Source organism: Mya arenaria, chromosome 9 (assembly GCF_026914265.1).
Source record: "Mya arenaria isolate MELC-2E11 chromosome 9, ASM2691426v1".
NCBI lineage: Eukaryota > Metazoa > Mollusca > Bivalvia > Myida > Myidae > Mya > Mya arenaria.
The window spans coordinates 23,039,488-23,057,866 of NC_069130.1; the positions used below are offsets into that span (position 1 = coordinate 23,039,488).

The 18,379-nt window shown below is 31.2% G+C and overlaps 1 protein-coding gene across 2 annotated transcripts in view; it reads left to right on the plus strand.

The window, feature by feature from the left end:
- Positions 1 to 18,379, plus strand: part of LOC128203428 (transmembrane protein 26-like) — a 74,616-nt gene that overhangs the window by 29,310 nt on the left and 26,927 nt on the right. The gene's annotated exons all lie outside the window — the stretch shown is intronic.

Sequence of the window (18,379 nt, forward strand, 5' to 3'; positions counted from 1 at the left end):
AAGCACGTAAAGCACCATCCCTCCAATAAGAAAAGCGAAAAGCGCCAAATATTTGTGTAGGCATTAGATAGAAAACCAATTCGTGGTAGGCGTAATCAGATATTCCCAGTATTTCCCTAACAGATTAATTGGGACTTAGTTAATGAAGTTAAATGAGTTTGTAAGAGAACTTGAAAGAGTTGTTGCCTATAACATGCACTCTTTATTGGAAATCATGATTCAGAAAGTATGTAGAATGTTTAAGGAATTTCAGGGAAATGATGTAAGCCAGAAAATAGATTGATATGTAAAAATGTGAGTAGACATATTATATGTACATACGTGAATTGCGTCATTATAATTTTGCACAGAGTTGCCTCAGGCATGATCATGCCCTTAGTGATCTAAGAAAGAATCTAAAAAGGTGTGTATCTTTTATTCAATATAAATTTGAATACAAATTTCATGAATTTACCTTATCAACTGGCTTGTTGTTTTTGTTATCTTTTTCGAAATATTGTTTAATGTCAATGTAATAAGTCAGCTAATTAAATGGCCTTTAATAGTCAAGCACTTACTTGTTATACTTTTTTATTTTTACCAGAATGTGTCAATAAAACAAATCGTTTTCGTAAGTATATTTCTACCTTGAGTGAGCTACTAGAAGAATCTGGAAAAGTTCAAAGTCGAAAACATAATACAAACAAAGAGATTTTGTTGTTGAAAGGATGCCGACGAATATTCATGTTTGCCATTAAATATTACCTTTTTCACCAAGATGAAAATAAAAATATTAAAGGGCTCACATTAGCTCGTATTGACAATTCTAGGCGCTTTTGTTGAGATAATGTATTTGCCGATTTTGGGACCATCTGGTGCCTAGCCCCTTTAACGTGAAAACGTATGAAAGCGAATTAAAAGATGTTGGTCTAAACTTTTCCTTCATAATAAACGAACTATTTAACAATAAACTTCGTCTGATACATACAAGACAAGATTATCGCAAGGTTTGTTTAAGTTCAATGTAACTTATGGTAACAAATAATTATAATAAAAATATAATAATAAAAACAAATTACGTGAAAAATAAAAGTGTGTGTTTGGAAAACCGTTATCAAACAATTATCTGATCTTGCGATTTTTTTAACCAAATATGGTGTAAGTGTTTGTTATTTTGCTTACCACGCTTTTAAGGAAAACAATCTGAAAAATTTAATAATATTGAAAAAGTAACTGTAACAGTTACGAATATATCCATAGTCGATGTGCATTGATATTTGTATAGACCTTACTTCAAGCGATCCTGTTAATCACAAACATAGACATCATAATCTTGACAGTTTTCGGTGCAAGGTGGATAATTCCGATGTAACTGTGAATGAAGTGTGTTTATACTTGTACATAACGTGTGTTCCAGTTGTAAAGACTTCGTCTAGCCATGCGGAGGTCTAGTGTACGTTACTTAATGCCGATTATTTTTTTGTATATCTTACTCATTGCTATTTTAAGGTTTTTTTTAGAATTTATTTTAATTCTTACGATTATATAATTTTCCAAAATATTTTATATGCAATTACTTAAATACCGCAACATTTGGGCCTTTTAGCTGGAATAATGTGCGTTTTTACTACTGGTTATTCGCACGTCGTTATAAACATCCTAATGCACATGGATGTATTTTTAATTTTGTAATACATTGTGTAAAGAATTTTAACTTATTCGAACTAAATACAACTTGTTTGTTCCTAATGTTGATAAATATAGATAATATGGTAAAATTGTTCCGCATCTTTATTAATTGATGCTTCAAAAAGATCATAATAATAACAATTTATTACAGCAAATATTTTGAAATTCTAAGCGTTTCCACATGACGTTGCTTCTACGATAATTCCTGCAGCTTATTATGTATTCTCTTTGGTGCTAATTATTGGTAATTTGTTATTTAAAAAAGAATATACTTGCAACAGGCATGCACAGCCAAATATATTTCCGAACTGTTAAAGATAAACTCTATGTATTTTTTTTTCATTTTTAACGAAACGAACGGTATTGTCATAGCCTTTGTTTCGTTGTCGATCCCCGTGTGTGAACACTGAAACCATTATCGCTCATCTTCATCTACCATCGCCTTGTCGACAGCAACATTCTTTTAAGGTGTGTTGTCGCCAAAAGCTGTTCTAATCTGTACTATTTTATATAATTGTACTCTACATTCATATAGTATGTTCATAAAATATAACCAATATATCTGAAAAACACAGTTGAAATGAGAAGGAAATTCTAAATTCGATATATCATTTGCATATTACGTGTAATATACCCATCTGCCGTAGCTGGATTGTTGATGGTCATTGACCTTCTAAATCCACCGAGGCAATTCAGACCAGACGGGTTGCTTAGTATGGCAAATCACAGAATAAATCTAAGTCGTGTCAGACAGTTAGAATAGAAAAATAATTTTGGACAATATGACTTCTAGTTTTTTTTTCTTTTTCTAAAAGAATGAATTGACAACAATGCATCTGACTATATGTACCTTCAAATCAATAGCATGACTTGAAACAATTTAGAAGTTAAAATGGTGCAAATATATTTTTGCTATTGATAGTTCGGATCGTCTAATTATTATCTGAGTACCACTTAACGAACTATGGCATAGGTTCGATTTCACCGAACGAGATGTGATGCAGGTCAACAGAAAATCATCCTTTCGTAAAGTTTATTTATCATATACTTTTTTTATTTATTCCTTTGTATTTTTCGGATTCAATTTGATTTGAATTTACTTTATATATATGGAATAGCTGGCGCAATTGAATATGTTATGTACTTTAGTGTATTGAAATCATTGGAAGCCACTGCAGCAAAACAAGTAAGCAGTTACAGAATTCATTTTGTGAACAAAATAACAAGAAATTTCACACCAAATGATAAGAAAACAACTGTTAAATGTCATAGCACAAAATTACCATAAACGTCACTATCTTTTTAACGGTACTGAACAAGTTTCCCGAAAACGAAACGCGTCACTTTTAACAATACGGTCGATAGTGAAGGTTCATAGGATGTTTTGACGATCATTATATGCAGATACACATATTTTTATTTCCTGAAGACGTAACGCGGCAACTTCTAACAAAATGGTGGAAAGTGAATGTTTGTAGGACTGTTTGACGCTCATTATATGCAGAACTGAGCGGAGTTCATGAGTTAATTGCTATTACTATCGATGAAGCGAATTCGTTTGCCATTTCGTATTTGCGAGCTGCTCATGGTAATGGTTATGTTAACATACTTCATCTTTGAATTGGCTAACAGTTGACTACATATCTCTGAAGTGTTCTTAGCTTCGTGCTCATCATCGTCATGTATCTTTGAATATCATGGATATTACATACTGCTGGTGTCGTGAGAAGAGTTAGGTAATGTTATGTATCAAACTTTAGACAGGTTTTCAAGTTATTATTGATTCAATTAGCCTTGGAATAACTGTTTATATCACAAAACAAAATAGTGATCATAATGAGAACAGTTTTTTTTTAATATTGAGGTTACTGATATCACTTTTCAAAACCATTAGGGTTAATGTCTTGTTTCTGGAATAATCCTACGTCTTGTATACTTAATACTCTATTTTACTGTTGACGGCCTGTCCATCAATAAATAGATACACATGGTATATTTATTTAGTATGTTTACTCCGGAATATATTTGTACAACTGTAAACACGAAATATTACTCTAAGCTTTCGACTTATATTTGATGATGATATTTTTTATTCAAACTTGATAACGAAGATGTGTACGGATAAGTATATTTTTTAAAGTAAATCTCTATTTGAAATAAGAACTTTTGAATATCCAATGATTGTTCATGGTGCGCCTTGAAAATCCACAAAGGCAAATCAAGCAAGAGGAACGTTTTACAAGACACAAGAAAAATGCATTTTCAAAAATTACGTATTGATATATAAACATGTGAATTGACATTGCCAAATATATAAACTATTTAAACATTTGAAGAGTGTTACTATCTTTAAATATTTTGACATGTTTCAGCAATCACCTCTCCTAAGTTTTTTTGTATATAGCCGGTCACCAGTTCGGAAGCCGGTAACGAGCAAAGTTTTTCGGATATAATAATGGACGCAAATCAGAACGTTTATGATCGAATGTAAGTGTGAAGTAAAACCAAATATATTAGCAAATATTACTTTCTGATCACATGTAATAAAACATGGTTTAAAGGCTTGGCGGTCAATTACAGTCAAGAGAATTTGATCTAGGTCTCGGGCAAATGTTCCCTTACCATTTCCCAATCTCGGACCTTTGAATGACAATAATACACTGTGAACCATAAGCCTTTAAAAAGGGAATACATAATGGAAAGCAGCTATATACATGAGCTGGTTATTATTTGAAAATGTTCGGAAAAATCATTTTGAAATGGTCATTTATTGATAATAGTCTTATGACATGAGTTAACATGTTTTTTTTTTCTTTTAAAACCTTTTCAATCTATCATTCACATTCATATTCAGTATTTGGAAGAAAGTAATTATAAGGTTTAACTTAATCGACTCATTGAACGTAAGGGATGTGAAAACATCGATTTTCTTTTGTAATAAACCCCACGCTTAGTCCTGGCCTGTGTATTTGTCTATATTTGCGAATAAAGCAATAAACGACAAAACGCCTCTTACATCAACACGCTTTGAAAATAAACTTACGACAAAGCGTGAGCTTTGTTCTTAAGTGTGTTAATTTCAAAACTTTTGTGATTTTGACAAAGACCTCCACATTATAAATGTTGTTGATATGTGACATTGTAATTTGGAATAATCTATGACCGATGTTGCCTGTCCGGAGTTCGAAAAAATCATGGAATACTTCTGGCCTTTATAATATTTTACTAATCATTATTTTTCCCTGTTATTTTCTAATAATTCATTTATATAAAATTATTTCCATGACTTACCTAATCACCTCGATATTTTTTTTCTGTTTAGTTTGTGTTTTGTCGGAAACGTATAGTATTGCATTATATAAAATTTGCTTGATAATGAGCCCTTAATTGTCATGCAGAAACTTGTCGTGTTTTTTATGTTTACTCGACTGTTTCATTTTAAGAAGTCGTTATCGCTGCTATGCTTCTTTTTCAAGTAAGTTATTAAAATATTACCTTTTTTGGCCATCAAGTGGGAACTAACATGCTAAAAAACAAAAGTTCAAACTGCACACATTGGACAACGGTATAAGTAGCAAGAAATAAACAAATCGTTAGATTTAAAGTAATATTGGACATTTTCGGAAACAATTTACACACTGAGTATTCCTTAGTTCAAATCATTCATGAACAAACTTCTAACCAAATATTATATCGAAAATTTCCCATATTAATTTCTATAATGTTAGAACGCTTAAACTTGTCTTGCTGTCGTTCCAAATATCTACATTTGAATATTATTAACAACAGAACAAAGCAGCAAATATGAAATATTTTGACTGCTTCCGTTACGTTATCTGGCATTAAACGTTTACAATAGCAAGGTTACCTTACAAATTTATTACTCCTTCGTTCAGAGCAATCTAATAAATTATTATCCCGGATATTTACTGAATGTTTCTTTATCAAATAATGCAATTCAATGTGTCTAAATCTCCAAGCATCTCAAGAATGTTTGAAAGCAAAATAGTTCAACAAGGTTTGTTTTTGTTTCATGCTACTTATGGTTACAGCTAATTATGCAAAATAAAATAATAATGTGTCTATTAACAATAACAAACAAACAATTTCCTTATCTTGCGTAGTTGTTTTGCCGAAAGTTATTGTGTTAGTGTGTATTTGCTGACCATGTTTTAAAGGTGAACAATCTGAATCTTTTGTATGTAAATATTCATTGCAGATATTCATAAAACATTCAGTATTTTCATGATTATATTTACAATTTGTAATACGTTTTACTTAATGTTTTAGGTCATTGTTTTGGACATGGATGCATGAAAATCTTTTCAACATGCCGAATTACCGTCAGAGACATAGTATATTGTGTTTATTAATATTCAAGGTCCTTCTTACTTTATGCATTTCATTTCCGCGTAGAAATGTCTAATGGCCGCCTCATGTTTGTATTGCGGTATCCTTTGGAACACGTTTACATAAAGTTCATATTTAACAAATTGTGGAGTCTATTGTGTAATTCCATTAGTTATCATACATAACGTATGCGCTCTGATTACAACTGGTATAATTCAAAATATTTCTTGCCAAAACATAAATAGAATTATAATTATTTTCCCTTGGTACTAAAAACGATAATATGAAAAGTCTTTGACAAACATTTGTCCTTAAGTATCCTTAGCTAAGTACAAAGATTTGTTATCAAATACTTATCTTAAAACCTGCTATTGCATATCTAATTATCCAATATCATATATAATATGCTCGGCTTACAAAAATATAATACAAACCAACACGAAATTTAATTTTTAAAACTTGCCCTCCCAGCCCATTTTTTATGTCAGGAAACTAACTTAATTTAAATTCCCTTATTTACATATCAAACTACTTTCTGACAGAGTAGTCGCCTACTCGAGTAAAGCTATTTCTCTGCAAGTTTAAACTTTATATTGCAAAAAGTAGTTTTTTATCGTGTTACTGTTTTCCAAGTGTTTTTAAGTTTTAGATAAACTTGATGTTAACTTTTTGCATTAGACCATCTGAACGCTTTGTAGAAACCCTCTGTCTGATTGCGAAAGGTGTCGACAAAAATATTTTCAATTTTTAATTCACTTAACTTGCGAAACACAAACATGACCATTTAAATATTCAGTGATCGAAACATGCTGCCAAAATACAAAAATAAATATTTATTTTGATTTGTTTTTGTATTTTAGAGAATTTAATTTATTCTAAGCTTATATAATTTTCGAAATTGATTGATTACATATATACCGAAATATAGAATCCTTTGAACTGGAATGGTTTGAGTTCTTAATAGCCCAAGAATCAAAAATATTCTTATATTCTTAGATACACGAAACACCATCATTGCCTCACATTTATACGAGACATATTATTTCCTTAGGCACTAAATGTGTTGGTGCATGGTAATTCGATAGGTTTTCAGCGAGCTGTTCCTAATTGAATATCTGAGAACTGTAATAAATTTGCCACTATTGCTTATTTGAAAAAAAATTCATCAGTTTTCTTTACTAGATTTCAAAATCAAAGAAAGTGTGGCCATTTACCTGCACTTAATCCATTCCTGTTATATTAAATAAGCGAACAAGTGCACGTGCGCAGAACCAAACTTTTAAAAGGAGTAAGATAATAAGTTCTTGAACATACCTTCTAAATGATAATCTTCATGATTTGGTACCAATTTTGCCTTATAACGATGGGTGTATACCTGTTAACGACTAAATTTAAACATTATCCAGTTCCAAATTAAAAATATGGTTTCTATTGTAATCTTAGGGTGAGGCAGCGGCACTGCTAGTTTTATATGAATGTGTCTGCCTATATGGCCAATGGTATTGTATATCCGCATGAAGGTGTTTTTGTAAATGTTTTGACAATACAAACGCAATCAAGACTTTGAATAAAATATGTCATGGATTGTTAATATATCTAACCTAAAACGTATTTTTCCACAGATTTATATGATTAAAAACTCAAAACCTACCTTCTTTAAACAATTTGCCTATGCATAACGTGGGTAAGTATAGATATTGTGGTACAATTGGTACACAAGTTTATGTGTGTTTGTTTGTTTTTGAAAGAGCTTCAAAATTCATCACAGCAGAACGTTTGGTATGGGGTTGAACAATGACACTGAATTCTAAAATAGTTCATGCAGCTCTTTTTGTTCTGTTTGGCGCTTATTAATGGAATTGAACTATAAAAGAAATTACCACTTGCATTAAGCACGCACATACAATTTTATTTCCGACATGTCGTAATTATAATAGCCATGCACGTATTCTTTCACTTCTGGGGAAAAGTAGAGATAGAGTCATAGCCTTGGCGTCAATGTCGAAATAGGATAGGGTTTTTTTGCAAATAAGTAACGCAATCATTTTTGTAAATGTAATGTCACAAAATAAACATATTTTGAGACTATGATAACAAAAAAGAAATAGGTCCGTATTTCTAAAGTTCGATAGTTACATGTCAAGCTGGTTATTAAGTAGGTCGGTGCAAGAGTCGTGTGTCACTCTCGTAATTAACAATATGTAGCATCCGTCTATTTTATAGTGCCAAATCGATCCCTTGATAGCAATAACATAATTTTAGTCACTGTTGAAGTTGAGATGCTGCAAATATGTTTTGTGAATAATAAATATTCAGAGAACTACTTTAAAAGACAACGAACAACTATGCGAATTGACTTTGCTTTAATTATTGAAGTGCCATTGATTCTGAAAACTTGCTAAATAAAGTGCAATAATATATATTTTGAACGATGAAGGCCTCGACTTAGCACTTCACGCCAGCTGTAGGAAATATCATTTATGAAATTGGTAAACACGTTTGATATCTTCTTTTTATACTGTTATTAAATGTATTATAAATGGAATAATCAGTTGTTGTTTTTCGATAAATTTAGCGTTATCAAAGCAGGTAAGAACGCAATCCTTGGAATGCCGTTATTACTAAATATTTGTGTAGGCATCCAAAAGAATACCAAATCGAAGCAGGCGCAAAAAGATATTCTCAGTATTTCTCTTACAGTTTGATTGGGATTTATGTGAATTTATTTTTGTTGTTTAATTTACTTTCAATAGAGCATCAATTTCCTTTACCTCAGAATCTAATTATTTTTTTATTTAAACAGCCAAAAACGCAATCCCTAAAATAGACAATTCAATCATTACCAAATATTTGAGTAGGAATCTGATAGAAAATCATTGTATAGCAAGCGCATTCAGACATTTCCAGTAGTTCTCTTACAGCCTGAGTGGGACATATACTGAGAGATGTGTAAGCAGTATAGAATATGTTTGAGAAATAGCTTTAAGGTATGATTACCAATAACATGCCCTTTGTCTTGGTCATTGTGATTAAAACAATGTCTTGGGCGTTTGATGAATTTCAGCAAAATGATAAAAGGCAGATAACGCATTGATATTTTAAAATGTGAGTAAACATTGCCAATAATATAATAGTGTTGGTAGACATTATTTCTTTGTTTGAATATTAATTGTGTCGTGTATGATTGAGGTCTAATAGTTTGTGAGCAGCGCATTCTAATACATTTTTTTATTTTCATATGATTTGATATTAAGCAATTTTTAATGAGAATATGTCATAAACATATTCTTGAAATGAAACACATGCATGAGTACAACCAGTCATCTTATTGAAACAGTTCATTGCTAATACTGTTACATGAAAAACTTGAGTAATTGTGCGATAGAACTCAATATTAAACATTTGTAAAACATCCAAAAGTATGCATCCCACTCAACACTTCACACCAGCTGTAGCAATTTACGATCATGAATATGGCAAAACACATTTCAAAATTTTTAATTTTAAATGTGTTTTTAAAATGTTAGATTATTGGTTCATCTTTATAAACAAACTGCGAAACACCTTAGCTTTATTTAAACATATGAGATCTCAATCCCTAATGCGGGCATTGTCAAATGCTTGTGTTGATATCTGATAGAAAATCAATGCGTGGCAAACGCATTCAGATATTTCATGACATGTATTCACTGCCATTGACGTATGACTGAATACCAATGTATCATTAAACAAACTAACAACAATGTTTAATCCAATGGATATCCGCATTTGTTTTGCTAAAACGTTTGACCTTTCAAATTTTCATTCAATAAAAAGCGGCTTAGTAATTCTGTATGTATTCATGTCCTCTTTCATAAAAAGTGCTTTCGTACATTAACTGTTATCATTTGGAACAACGATGCCTTAATAAAAGTGGAATGATTATTGCTCATAAAATGTGTATTTATAATAAAACGTGTTTATAATAAACTTTTGGAAGAAAATTTCATCGAGCAAAAAGTCCTAGAACCGGACATAAAGAATTGAAAGCTACGTCATCAGCTATAATTATGTGTTGGGGGCGTCCCACGGGTAGCAGCGTAGAAACCACCCTTATAAAAAAGGGGGTTATTAGAAAGAAAAAAAAATATAATAAAACTTCAAAAATAAGCATAAAAGAAACTGAAATTTGTTGATTTCAGTGAAAGATCGTTTGTTTAACGAATGTCTTAGAAAAACATATTTTCATGAGTGGTGTATACGTTCCAACACTGAAAAAAACTAATATCCTCTAAATATTTAATATATTACTAATTGGCTGACATTTTTTTTTTTTTTAAAAACTGTTGGATGGGTTGTGAGAAAAAAAGGAATCCACTCATGTCATATTTTTTTAAATATATGTAATTTTCATAGTGTCGGTGGAAAATCCCACAAATCCAATTTCAAAATGTAAACATACTTATAAAACATATGAATGATGCTGAAATGTGTTTTGTTAATCATGTAACACTATTTTGCAAGGCCCCAATATTAATATATAAATTCTCGTATTGCCATTTGAATGGCTTGGCTTTACAGTCCGATGTTTCCTTTTATCAATTTCAATTTTTAATTATTCTTATCACGAATGAAGCATTTCTCACTTCATGTTGAATTTATGTCACATAAAATTATTGCTGTTACAAAATTCAAGGTTTTGTATCACATTTTGTTGTTGCTAATTTTAAAACATTCCTGACCGCAGGAGGTTTTCCATTTGCAACACAGTTGCCACATATCGGCCTAAGATCAAATATGCCTGTGTCAGATGAGTAATTGGCTCCACATTGTTGTGCACTATTTCTTCATATTGAAAGAAACGCATAAAATATAAACATTTCTTTGCACCCAAGTTCATTTTTGTTGTTAAATTGAATAAGGAAATATCTTAGTTTTTAATCTTGAAATAAAATTATATTTAGCAATGCTTCTTTGATGTTAAGATATTTTTCTCCATTCTAAGCAATATATGATAGACCTAGTTGATTACTGGACGGTCTCCGTTATTAATGCCTTCTCGGACAAACACCGTGTCAATGTATGGGCTTGGGTCTGAGAAAAGGGCAACTCCACACGAATAACTTAATTCTTCTGCAGCACGGACCAGCGCCTACAATAAACATATGTTATAGCCCTTGAGGAATAAGTGCATATAACCTTTTCTGAAACTTTTCTGACATTATAACATCATAAGGTTTATCTTTATCGACTCAAGGAAAATAGAGAGTGTGTTGTTTTATACGTCAAAACATATTCTAATGTTAGTCGACAAGTAAAAATTAAAAAGCTCAGTAACAAGTTTTAAACTTTTAAACATGTCAATCTGTTGGCCCCGATTTCTCGAAACTTCTTAAGCTTTACAGACTTAAGTAGCTTATTTCAAAAGTCAAAAAAATGTATTTTAAATGGATTTTGTTAAATCAAAAACGAGTAAGTTATTGTAATTTACATGAAGATAATTCCCATCTAAAGTACAAAAACTCTTAAGAAATTCAATGTTATGCTATTTACATGTATAACAAAAATAGTTAGCTTAGCTTAAGCCTCTTAATAAGAGACCTAAGTTGGTTAACACATTATTTGAAAAATGCTAGTTTAAACATATAAGTATGGAAGTCTAAACTTTAAATTGCATTGAAGTAAGAAAATGTTATTACGGTATTATCTGTAATATGGTTTGATAAAAGTGTGTTTCATTAATCTTGATGTTCACTTGTTGCATTAGTCATCGTGAACGCTTTGTACATAACCTACCGCCATATAGAAAAATGTGTCAACAAAACAAACAACAACAGAAACAACAAATAAAATAGTAACCATTAGCATTTATATCCTTACACATGTCGGTTAATCATTGAAAATATATTCCGATATGATGATTTACAGTATATTTATTTTGACATAACTTCAGTGGTCCAGCAGAAACGACTTCGTCTAGCAATGTAGTGGTCCCGTGCGGCCGATCAAAACTGTTTTAATGTTTGTAAATGTATAATACTGTACAGTATTGTATAAAATCCAACTTTCATACATTAGTTTTTAAAGTTCAATATATGAGTATTTCATCAACGTTTGTTTTTGTATTTGCACAAGCAGCTCTTAATTCGCCCAAGTCAACATCTTTATGTCACATTTTTCCGAAAGATACACATTAGATTTTTATCATGGCTTCCTAAATACATTGTGGGATTACTCAAAATTCTCGTGCACGGTCCTCTTACAAAAGACACTTTTAAGAAAGCTATATTGAGGGTTGAGTCGTATAATACTGATTAAATTAAAGATTAAGTCCTTGAGCACACTTTCATGTTCATGATTTAGTACCAGTTTTGTTCCTTAACCATCTGACTGGTCTTTGGGTTATCAATTTAATGATGAAGTCAAAAATGATGGGGTTTATTTTATTATTCTAATGCATTTTCATGTACAACTCATTTGACTTTAATGATCAAAACAAACAGAAATTAGAGTTTTGAGGTCAGATTAAACATATTACCATTTACCAATATACATTTATAAATATTTGCTACTTGGCCAACTTACAGAGTGCCCCTTAAACAAAAGTCTCCAACCCACTTTTATTGAATACAACTTTGTTTTTGCGTAAAAAAAATATAATATATAAATGTATAATGTAGTATTTATTTTTTACAAATCTTCATATCTGTTTATTTATGAGAGATCTTCCCTATTTATTACAGCAAAAAAATGTAAGGGTTCCCACATGACGCGTACTTCTTAGAGAATTACTGCAATTAATTAAACATTACATTTTTGCGCGAATTATTGGAATTAAACTACAAAAGAGAATGCTACTTGAAACAGACACGCAGAGTCGAACTTTATCCCAAAAACTGTTGGTGTTATGATAAATATATATGCATTGCCAAGTATTCTTTCTCTTCTGATAATATATAGACGGAATTAGTAAACTAAGAAACATAACATGTTTATTCTGCTTTTATATTAATTTGAAATACTGATTACATAATAATGTACAATTATTTCACCATTTTGACAAGCGACCATACAACGCATATGTCTTTAATTGTAGAACATTCAAGTGAATAGTGATGTAAAAAAAACTATTGGGGTTACCATCTTGTGGGCATTTTAACAAGGTCCAACATAAGATGCTTCAGCTCAAGAAGAACAATTTTTTTTCATAATTTTGCATGACTGGTTTTATGGTATTTATGACACAAACAAACAAATGATAACGTAATATCGTATGCTATACGTTTGTTTTCGTCCGTTCAGTTCCATTGATTTTAAAAATAAAAGCAATTATTTGGTGGCTTTAGATACACTCTCAATTTGACCATTGCTTTTATTGAAATTGCCGATGTTATAGCATGGAACACTATATTCGTCCAGACCAAACTGTTTGATAGGATCCAATATTTAAAACTTGCAACATATAGCATGGTGTATATATACACTGTATAACGATGTTTTACACCCCCACCAAACCACTCAACACTTTACGCCAGCTGTATCTATTAACATTCATGAAATTGGCGAAATGCGTTTCAAACATCTTTAATTTTAAATTTGTTATTAAAATGTAATAAAAATGGCGCATCTTTATCGATAATCTAGAAACACCTTAGCTTTATTAAAACATCAGATCATAATCCTTAGAATCGGGAATGCGGTTATAACCAAATATTTGTGTAGGTACCTGATAGAAAATCAAAGCGTGGCAGACGCATTAAGATACTTCATTTTTTTTTTTTAACTTCTTTGCGACATACATGATTAGGATTGCTCGAAAAATAAATTGGTGTTTTAAATATAGTCTTGGACATTATATAGCAAATTGCATGCACTATGTGCTGGACACAAATATGTAAAACGTGTGTTGCGCATTTGCGCAATTCCAACGAAGTAATGAAAACTGGGTAACAAATCAAAGATAATTAAATCCACGTTAGCATTTTATGCTTGCACCAGCAGATTTAAAGTAGTCCACTCCAAAAGCTTTATGTCATTATCGGAGAGATGAACATACATGCTGTTATTCAAAATAAAATAGCCAATTTTCCATCTAGGAAGAACCAAAATACCATCATTCTAACATTTTAACTATATATATTTCGAATCCTGGATAGCCAAAAAACGTTTTTTTATAGAAAAAATATGTTTACTTTCCCAGGCTTCAAAATCAAGGAATGAATGGCCTATTATCGGCACTAATTTTTTTTCCATTATTTTAAACTATTTTAAATTGCAAACAAGTGCACGTGCGCATGAACGTTATAGAGTTTAAGTTCCAGATTATGTCGTTCAGCACACTAAATGGTTGTGTTCATGATTTGTTATCAATTTGTTCTATAACAATCGGCCTGTTCCAATTTATGACTGAAGGTGAACTCTTATAGTTCTTCGCTAAATACGTCATCATTTGCGTTTAAAAGGGCCACATAATAAGTTTTTAAGAGATGTAGAAAAAAATGATGTTTTTTCTGATTATATTTAATGCATTAATATGCTTTACTCATTTGACTTTAATGCTCAAAATAAACAAAAACACTTCTCTTTTTTTAGTACAAAATTATAAATGTGTAATTTTATTATAAGCTACATTTCCAACCTTTAGAGTGCCACTTAACAAAAGACTCCAAAACACTTATAATGAATACAACAGTGTTTATGCTTAACGCAAATAAATGAAGATAATGTTGTAAAATTGTTAGACATCTTTATTTCTGTTTGTTTCTGCAAGGTATTTTAATTTTATTACAGCATCACATTTACAAATGAAAGAGTTTCAACATGACGCATGCTTCTTTAGAGAATTCCTGAAACTAATTATTTATTCTTTCCTCCACTAATCAGCGGAATTAGACTGTAAAAATGCTACTTTAAACAGACGCAGAGTCGAACTTAATCCCAAAAACTGATGTAGTTTTAATAAATAAGCAAGTATTGTTTCACTTCTGGAGAAATGTAAACGGAACATGTTTACGAGTAAGCATGCATACAGTAGGCTGTTTAGAAATTACAGTTCCTTTACCATTTTTTTCAAGCGACCAGACAAGGAATTTGTCACACAGTTATATACAATTTTATGCCATTGGACAGTCGTGTTTAAAACTATTGAGGAAATGATATTGTGGGATTTTTCTAATTAGGAATCTCAAAAAGGATGCTTCAGCGGAAGAAGCACAACTATATGTTATGTAATCCCAAAAATGCTTTTATGGCACATATGACATATGAGTATGCTTGTTTTTCTTTGTCTGTTCAGCGCCATTGGTTTTGCAAACATCACCGGAACAGCGATCATTCGGAGGCTTAACAAACACTCCCAATATGACCGATGGTTTTACTGAAACATTTTTGCCGATACTGTCAACGTCCAGACCAACTGTTTAATATAACTCAATTTTTAAAACTTGCTGCAAAGGCAATAGTAGATATCTAGACTCAAGAACGACGTTTTGCGGCCCCCACAGAACACTTCACGCCACTGAAACAATAAACTTTCATGAAATTAGCAAACACGTTTCTTAAATATTTAATTCTACATTTGTTATTTATATGTATATTAATGGTGCATCTTAATCGGTAAATTTGAAACACCTTAGCTTTATTAAAACATACAATCCCTAGAAGTTAGAATGCTGTTAGTACCATATACTTGTGTAGGCATCTGATAGAAAATCAATGCGTGGCAGACGCATTCATATACTTCAAGTTTTCTCGTTTAGCTTCATTGAGACGTACATGATAAGTGTGTTGTTGTTTTTTTTCCAAAAAATAAAATGTGTTTGGAAAGTTTCCTTGAACATTCGGTGACAAACTACATGCGCCATTTGTAAGACCTTATGTTTTAAAACGTCTCGTGCGCATTTGATGAATTTCAATAAAAACCGGATAACGTATGTAAATGTCAAAATGTGAATAGGAATTGTCAATATTATATGTAAATACGTGGTTTCGATAGGGAGTACTTTTATGAACTAGGGTTCCATTGCTTAGCAATGTATAGATCATCTGTCAACTTGTATATGGCCAATGAACAGTTCGGTGTCAAAAATTACATATTGCCTAGAAACAAGAAAGGTCACTCCGAAATACAATTCACAGTACTAATTGCCGGTGCTCGGTTATCATTTCGCCTGAACATGGATCTTCTATCATTGAAGAATAAAGTGACTATAAAACAAATTAAACAAATTAAATATTTTTGTTAAAAAGAATTGTTAATACTTCATTTTCTAATGTCATGTATAGTCATGCTGAGTTTTATTATTTTACTGTGTGAATGGCTTGTCGGTCAGTTATAGGCAAAACCATCTGCATTTTGGTCGTGGAGGATATAACCAAAGGCTTATGGGCCTCAGACAATATTGTATTGGTTCTTTCCCAACGTCGGGCAAATAGTTCTGACTCTTGATCGACAATTCATTATTTAAGTGTATAAACATCCATACTTTGGTACAAAGCTGAATTCACGAAATGATATAGTACTATAACGTTTACTATTGGTTCTCTTATGTTTATGATTTTTGTTTAAAAAAAATAGCCCTGATCCTTTTTATGACTGAAGGTGAATTGTCGTCGTTCCAAATTCATATTAAATATTACATAAATGTAAAAATGCGGCGCTGTGTGTTTTAAAACAAGACATCCCTGGCTATTGGTTTGCCTGATTATATAGGTATGTCGGTGCTGTTTGAATAAAGCTGGGTTTGCTCAATGAACAACGTCATAGTCATCAATAGTGTTTTAAAGGTTCAAAATTGCAAACAATAAATGTTTACGTGTGTGTTTGTTTAGTTTTTAATGCATTATTATGTTGAATTATATCACTTTAATAATGAATACAAACAAATTATATCACTCTAAGAATGAATACAAACAATAAACATATTTTTTTAGAACAGATATAAAATATTTACCTGTATCAATGTTTTGTTTTTTAATTAATAGCTGTGTGGTCACAAGTTCGCCAAAACAGCACTACTTTTATTTTTATAGTCCACAAATCACATTATGTTTTATTTTTAACATTAGAGTCTTATGAGTTAAGCATAATCATGCATTGAAAATTCGCATCAACGTATAGTGTTCAGCTTTCACAAAAGACTCCAACGCTATCATATTGAAAAACTATTATGTTAATGCTTATATATGCTCTCTTACTCCACAATAGGATTTACCACAATTAAATCGAATGTTATATACCAAAAAGGAAGAATAAATGTCGAAAACAATGGTTATTATGAAGGATATCGAGATTAATTTAAAAGAAGCGTGCAGAAAACACGGTATTTCTACCCCATGAGACAAAAGTAGATCTCAGTAAATATTTTATCACTTACCAATCTTTTAATATTTGCGTTTTCAGCTATTAAATACACGATTATAATAGTGTTATCATTAGGTTATATTTTCCATAAATCCATAATTTAGCTTAAAGTAGCTGAAGGTTCATCAATTGGAATTAAACTATAAAAGAAAAAAGCTACTTGAAACAGACTAGCAGAGCCGAACTTAATCCGGAACCATTGTAGTTATAATAAATATGCAAGTATTATTTCACTTTAAAAAGATAATAAACGGAATAAGTAAACTTATATACATACGATAATGATTTTGCTTAAACGGAAAATCTGATTTCATTATAATATACATATTTTACTGTACTATCCGTCGACCATACAACACATTCGTAATAAAGTAATGGAACATCATATTGAAAGTTGTATTTTAAAATAATTGGGACGGAAAACAATTCGTTATGTTTTCCCCAACCTGCATTCATGGCACATATGACACATGGCGTATGCTTGATTTTCTATGTCTGTTCAGCGCCATTGATTTGAAAACAAAATCGAATGAGCGATCAGTTTAACATACACTCACAAAATGACCGATGGTTTCAGTGAAACAGTTTATTTCCAAAACTGTCACACGTACTGTTGTCTTCGTCTAGACCAGCTGTTTAATGTAAGTCCCTTTTTATAACTTGCTCTCTATGCAATATCATATATATAAACTGTAGAATCACGTTTTTTTTCGGCACCCACTCAACACTTCACGCAAGCTGAAGCATTTAACATAAATTACCAAAACCATCTTCTTATAAGTTTCTAAGTTTGTTATTAAAATGTAATATTAAGGATGCATCTTTATCAATAAACTCGAAACATCTTCTCGGTGTTTAAACATTTAAGATCCCTATCCTTGGAATAGGAAATGCTGTCGTTACCAAATACTTGTGTAGGTATCTGATAGAAAATCAATGCTTGGCAGATGCATTCAGATATTTCCAGTTTTCTCATTCAGCTTCATTGAAACATTTATAATTTGGTTTGCTCGGCAAATA